Consider the following 7710-nt stretch of genomic DNA (forward strand, 5'->3'; position numbering starts at 1 on the left):
ACCTGCAAGAGTGGGATAAATAAGCATGGGGTATATCACTGTAGATAAAAAGGAATGAGGTGGAATCAAGAGTAGGCAGCCATGCTATTTGGCAACCCTAAAATTCAGTAGCACCAGTGGAGGGCGTTTGAGAAAACCTTTGGGCCCCCACTCTAATCCTTATATAAATTAAACTATATGAGGCTGTGGATGGTCACCCAACTGTAGCTTTGGTGGATACATTCATTACCTTTGGAGTTTGGGGTATTAAGACTATTTAATTGTATTTAGTAGCTCTATAGGTGCTAATAACAGCTGTTAACGGTTACTATGTGAGGTAGTTAAGGGGTTAAAAATGACATACTGGATGAAACAGCAATCCAACTACATATGTTCAATTTCCAGCGGAGTGACATTATTTAAAAGGCCATGATTTAGAGGAAAGTTTATGAAATAAAACCCCGAAAAATGTGCCCTGTGACTCATAATTAAGGCTCCCTGTTTTCCATTTTTACTGATTTTTACAGATAAATACAGATAGAGAACCCTTTATTGTCTTGTCTGTATTTATTTTCAAATGTGGATAAAAACCGTAATTGGGTGCTTTTTGAGTGATTCTAAATACACTTTGCCATGACTGCCAGGCCGATAACTATGTGGATTGATAGGTAAGGGGGTTAAAAAAAAGGGATTTTAGGAAAGGGGCTTAAACAGCAGTAGATATGCACAAGGCTGATACTGAAATGTGCATATTTTCATATAAGTGATGATTTGATTGATCTTCTGCGGGTGTTCATATCACTGAACCCTGGCAGGCATTCTAGAATGAATGCATATTTATTGATGAAATAAATGTGGAAATATACCTGTTTCAGCCTTATTTTATTTACAAAACCCATAATAAATATGGATAAATACAGATAAAGTTGACAAAAAATAAATATGGATAAATACAGACGGAAATGTCAAAAAAAATACCATAAAACCGAGAGCCCTACTCATAATCCACCTGGATATAAACAAATGTCTGATTTTCTCCTTTTTTCTTAACAAACAGGGCATCGGAATAGTTGCTATGTGTAATTAGCATTTGACGATCTAATGTATGTATGTTCTTCTCTTTTCTTTTGTAAACTGAATAAAATCCTAAATGCCATATTGCAAATTGTAATCATGCACTAATAAAAAATAAAAAAAATATTAAAAAAGACGGTGTGTTAAGTAGTTTTAGGACTGGAGCAGTACTACTGTATCACCTTAGACAGGAGTCACTGGTTGCTTGTCAGAGAACTTTCAAGGCATGTGCTGCTTTTGGCTGGAAATGCAGCAGCGTTTGTTAACATAGCTAAAGAGGATAATAGAACACATCCCAACAACATACACAAAGCAACATAACAACACAATTAAAATGTACCCAGGAGCATCACAACAAAGACTTCAAATAAAACACAACTACAGCTTTACACAACAAAACCTCATTGCAGCACAAGGACACAGCAATACAAAAAAGAACGAGTCAGTGGCACAACAAATACCATAGAACAGATGTGCACAATTGTTCAGCCTATATTACCATCTCCGGAATACTGTTTTCATACTTCAGTGCTGAAGGGTGTTTGGAACAAGTGCTGCTTTAAAAATACCACAAAGGACAAGAAATGGCCCCAGTCAGAAATGTTTTGTGATCGGGTTCACAGTGTTTGTTTATTTCTTCAAACACAGACACTGCTGACTAGATTTGGTGGACGAGGGGTCTTTATTGATTGACTAATCAATTAGCCTTGAATAGGCCGAGGGGCGGCACACCGCAGGAATGCGGGATCCAACTGCTCTCACCGCCCACTAAGTAAAGTTTGCATGACCTCTGCTGCGGTGCTCAAGGTAAGATGCTGCCGGACTGGGCAGAGTATGGGCGGGAGTACTGCACACAGGGCCGGGCATCTTCGAGCATAAGCCGAGGCACATCTGTGAGGAGGTGGTGAAGACATAGCTGGGGATAGGGCAGAGTCTACTGTAGAAGGCAGGGAGATGGAAGAAGGTGGACCTGAGGGTCTCGTTTCTCGTGGTCCTCGTTCTTTAACTACAAAAAGTCAGACTTCACCCTGTCCAAACAGGGAGGCGCCCTCTGATCCTCGCCAGCGCTGTCGGAATGCCGTCCAAGGATCCAGGGTCTAATGTATGAAGTGGATTTCATTAATTAATGAAGATATATTTATCATTATTTATAAGAAACATTGGCAGAGATTTTAGCTTCAAATAAAGAAAGTGATTTTGCTATCGGTGCCAAACACTAGGAAGCAAGATAAAAAAAAAACAAGAGTGCATGAACGGAACTAATCCTATCCAGATGGCATTAAAGATTCGTTGTCCACTCCCTCTATCAGTGACTGATAATTCTTTGCTCTACGTGCAAGCTGTCCATACTTCCCTGCCCAAGGTTTGATGAGATAAAACCAGTGTTTCCATCATACTGTCTGTTATCAAAGCCATTCTGAATCCGTTGGTATTTAGAGAACGGATTAGCTTCCTGATTTTATTACAGCTCTCCAACTCCTTCCCACACAAGCCAAATTGTTTAATACTTAGATGGGAGAGTCACCATTCCAGTGTTTCCCTCCTTGCGGCAATGTAGAGCATTTAATCACGTGGCAGTTTCAAAGGCCCTGGATCTTGCAACAATTAATAGACAAATCATTATTTCACATTTTGCCTGCTTTTCAATGTTTTGCATTTCAAAACGCCATCTCCAGAGGATACCAGCTCAGCCCACTACATAAGCGCAAGCACTTGCAGGAGAGGGTATAGAAAGTGCATAAAATAATCTATAAACACTAAAATAATGTGTGCTCACTCTAAGTTGGGTATCGCTAAAGGGGCTCCGCTTTCCCCTCACAGAGTATACATAGCCTTTTCTGTTATCATGTTTTTTCTCTTCTTTTTAATAAACTGTGAATCATTCAGTTCAGTTCAGTTCATCTTTACTTTGGTTTGATTAACCATAAAAGATACACATTAACAAATTACATATCACAATAAAAACATTTCAGAACGTAATCTTTCAAAAAGGTACTGCTAGACCTGTGCATACATTTTAGAATCATGTTTCTAATCAAAGACCTTTGTTAATCCTAAAAAAATAAATAATATAAAAACTCTTTTTAAAAGTTTTAAAATGATCATAAAGATATTAAGCATTTAGCACTGAGGAAGTACAACAAATTCCATTTAAAAAATACCATCGACCAAGCTTACTTCCTGATCTTAAAATTGCTATTAGTGCAAAACAATATATGTATGCCCTATAACATGTTGGAAATGCTTTTCCTTTTTAATACCATATGGCAAATATAATAATGATAATTATATTTCTCATTTACTGACTAAAGTGCAAGTGCAGAGAACCAGTGTGGTTCTGAAATAGGAAGTTAACATTTCAAGCCTTCTTTTTTTCTTAATAAACTCACTCCAAACAGGTACCTACTAACACTAAAAACCACAGTTTGAGATGTGTCTGTTTTGAATATTCTTTCTGCCTTATAACAGGAACTCATACCCAACAATCAGCAAATGGGTTTGATCCACTTATTTCTTTATTTTTTATAGGCTGGGCAGAAGAACAATATATGTACATCGTTTTCTTTAGCACCCGTATGACATAATACACAGCACTCCAAACCTTCATCCCCTTGTTTCTGGACCCATTTTGATGTATTCGACTTTATCTGTAATACACCGTATCGGAATTTCAAACATAAAGATTTTGCTAACTGGTGCTGCACCTCGTCCAAGAGGGGTTCAAAACCCCAGGTTGGCCTCATCGAGAGGAACTGTATTGTTAGAGTACCAGTGGCTGAATTATGATAACTGTCTCGAATGTAGGCCCAAAAAGTTATCTTAAGTACTTTCTTTGATGCCATAGAAAGTTCAGCAGGTTCCCCCAAAAATACTTAAGGCCTAATTTATGAAACCAGTCATGGACATGCTTCAGCCATGGCAACCGTGCCCCATTTTTTAACCTTAGAATCTCCTCCAGCCCTTCTTTATAGTGGACGAGCTCTACAGTTGACCACAGTCGCACCCAGAACAATAGCGGTCGTAAAATTGCCTGGTAATCTATGCGGCGCATATTTAGGTCCAGTACAAGAGGTATGAGCGGTGTACGCACTGGAAGGCATAACAGTTTTCTAAAAAACATATTTTCTCCCACCACAAAAGTATTACTGCTTGTAGGTCCCCATAATTCTGCCCCATATAGGGATGCCAATTGTGCCTTATACTTGTATACCCCAAGGGCAGGGGATACCGCTTTAGATAAATTGCTCTCATGTTTCTTTACTATAGGTAGAGCATTTTGGAGTAAGATAGATTTACTTTTTTCCAAATGCAGTTTCCAAGTCATTTTGGTATCCAAAGTAATACCTAAATAATTAAAACCCTGCACATACTCTATTTTCTGATTCTTAGCAGCTAAACTCCTTTTAAAAGTCTTGTGTGGATTAATTTCAATGTATCTTGTTTTGTAAGATCTTATTTCCAGACCCTTAGATTCACAGTATGCCCCAAAGGTGTTTATTAAACATTGTAGACCTTTGGGCATTTGGGAAATTAAACTAGTATTGTCCGCAAATAAGAGCGCAGGGACTAGCACCCCCCTAGTTTGGGAGAATCATGTTCGCAGCCCAATAAGTATTCAGGAATGTCATTTACATATAATGAACAAGCATTTACAATGCAATGGTTTTGCCTTTGTTAAAGTTAGAGCTATTGGCATTGCTCTTGACATTATTTTTATTTATGTTTTTTTTAACATAAATAAATGGCATTGTCATTTACAATAGCGGGGCAGGGCACAGGGAAGGGGGGGCGAGGAGAGACGAAGGAGAGCTGCGGGCTCAGGGAAGGGGGGTGGAGAGACGAAGGAGAGCTGCGGGCTCTTGTTGTAATGCTTGCAGGGATGAGTTGGTGGATGCATGGATGGGTGCATGCATGGATGGGTGTATGGATGGGTGTATGGATAGATGCATGGATGGGTGGATGGATAGATGCATATATACAGCCAATCCCTCAACAATTTATGCAATCCACCAACCCATCCAACCAACAACCCATCCATGCATCCACCCATACATCCATGCATCATGCATACATCCATCCATCATGCATCCATCCACCCACTGCGTCCCACTCCGACCCCTCTAAATATAACTCATTTTTTCTATATATAGAGATGACTGTATTCACTAGTATATGCAGTAGACCTTCCTACTCTAACATTCCTATGTGACTCTTGCAGTACATCTATTCATATCCTTTCCATATGTATATAGAAATATAACGAGAATCAACAGTCTCTTCTTTGTGTGACTACATCTAGTACATTTCAATTGTTTTCCTGTTTGTATCTTTTACTTAACACATGTAAATCAAAGTCCTTAGGTTTGGCAACTGGTTCTTATGTAAAGAGCTCCGACACCTTCGGGTAAAGTTTGCGCTACATAAAATCACATTGAATAAAACTTTACCCTACAAATCCAACCATCCATTTGTGCCTAGGCTTACATTTTACGGCCTTGAAGCACACAGAGAAGGGACAGTTTACTAAGTCGAGGCTTTGTAGGGTGCATAGCAGGGGACAGTTTTAGGCGCCAAGGGAGGGTAGGGAGCAGAGTCAGAGTACTTCACGGAGGTAGGGGGCAGTTTTTTATGGTTCAGGGCAGGGGGCTGCGGTACTTTTTGGAGCATGGCCTTATTTTAAGGGGTACGCAGATCAAAGAGAGAGAGAGGACTAGATAGGCTAGCCCGGATCCCCCGGGTTTATATGTTTAAATCAATAAGGACTAGCTACTTTAGGGAAAGAGAGAGACTCAGGTACGTCAGTCAATGGTGATAAGGAAAAAACATTGTTTTCCTTATAAAGCCCTCACCCACCGACCTAGTCGGTGGCATGCTTCATCATCGGGCCCACCACTGTGGCACCGAATGTGCCTCGGGTGTGCTACAACGCCAGGTGACTGCGGAGCTGGTATGTTGCTGAGTGTGCAGTGAAGGGGTGAGATAAGTGAAGTTTAAAAAGCTACACAAGAGGTCCCAGCACCCGAGGGTTAACACATTTTTAATGAACTGGGCCTCTGTTAGCAGGTTAAAAAGGCAAAGGGACGTGAATAGGAGTGTTATGATGACCTCCAACGTCCAGTGTGGTCTACATGTTTCAGCCAGTGCCTTTTGTATTCTAAGCTGGCTTTCCTCAGGACCGATAGGATAAGTGAAAAGTGCAAGTTAAATAATAAAAAACTATATTAAGTGTTTGTGTTTATTTTTTGTTTATGTGTTGCGCACGCTAAGGCGCTGTAACTGGTAGAGGGGGATTCCCTCTGGCTTAGTCTGTTAATTTCTGTAAAAAGCCTCATGGGTCGCCTGACAGAGAAAGAGACCGAGTAGTGCGGTCTGGTTCCTCCTTGGACCTATTCGTCCTTCTGCGGCACCCGGAAACATGTAGACCACATGGAGAGGGAAAAAATCTCGGGAACGCCCCCGAATCTGGTCCGGCCTTGACGGACAGATCTCTGTTCCAATGGCTAGCCTCCATTTATGGAGCTAGCCAATGGAACAGAGGGCGTATTCAAGGCACCCATACTGAAAACTAAAGATTTCTCCTGGGGGCTAAAGCTCCATGCCCCAGGCAAAACCTAAAAAAGGGTGGGTGCCAGCACACATCCCTTCCTCACGCTCCTGTTCACCTGAATTGGTTCAGTAATTTCTCCCCTTGGACCCCATCTAACCCTTGCAAAATTATGTTCATGGAGTAGTATTATTTGCAAGAGTATTTCTTCCGGTACCCCTTGATTTTTTAGAGATTTCCAAAGGAGATTTCTTGGGATGAGGTCAAAGGCAGGCTTCAGGTCCACGAATGCGACATACAGATGTCCCTTCTTAAATACTGTGTATTTCCAACTCATGCAGAGGAATTTAAAGACCTGGTCAATTGTGCTGGTTTTGGCTCTAAAGCCCACCTGAAACTTTGATAAAATGTTGTTCTGCTCAATCCGATTATTTAATTTAATTAAAATTTGGTGAGCATATATCTTCTGTAAAACATCTATTAAGCTAATCAATCGATAATGCGTAGGGTCTTGGCGATTACCTTTTTTAAAAATAGTTGTAATTTCAGCCCCTTTCCATGATTCTGGAATAGATGCATCTGCGGTGCCTGAATTACATAAAAGATTGATATATAGGTCCCAAACTTCTTTGTCATGTTTCCATAGATCTCCTGGTATTTTATTTGGTCCCGCTGCCTTCCCCTGTTTTACTGCATCTATTGCAGCCAATGTTTCATCCAAGCTAAAGTGTAGAAATGCTATGGTCGAGCCTGTTACATAATCTTGTGGGTTGAATTCTGCCTCGCTCGTGGATGCTGCATTTAGGCTAGAAAAGTGGCTTACCCATGTTTTAGCATCTAGAAAGATGTCCTTGCTACATCTCCCTGTTTTGTTACGTTTAGATATCAGTCGCCAAAAGCCAGACTGATCTTTGGCCATGGCTGCCCTAATTAGGTCAGTCCAGATATTGTCCTCCCAGTATTTTTTAGTTTGGGCTAGTAGCTTCTTGTACTTACTCCTTTTCTCCCTTAAAACCTCTACATTTTTTTCATTTGTAGCCAGGATAAGTTATTTTTTTGCCTCTATACAGTGTTTATTATACCAGGGGTTATCCGGATTAGTCTCATCTGTT

This window comes from Lissotriton vulgaris, chromosome 1_1 (genome assembly GCF_964263255.1).
Source record: "Lissotriton vulgaris chromosome 1_1, aLisVul1.2, whole genome shotgun sequence".
NCBI lineage: Eukaryota > Metazoa > Chordata > Amphibia > Caudata > Salamandridae > Lissotriton > Lissotriton vulgaris.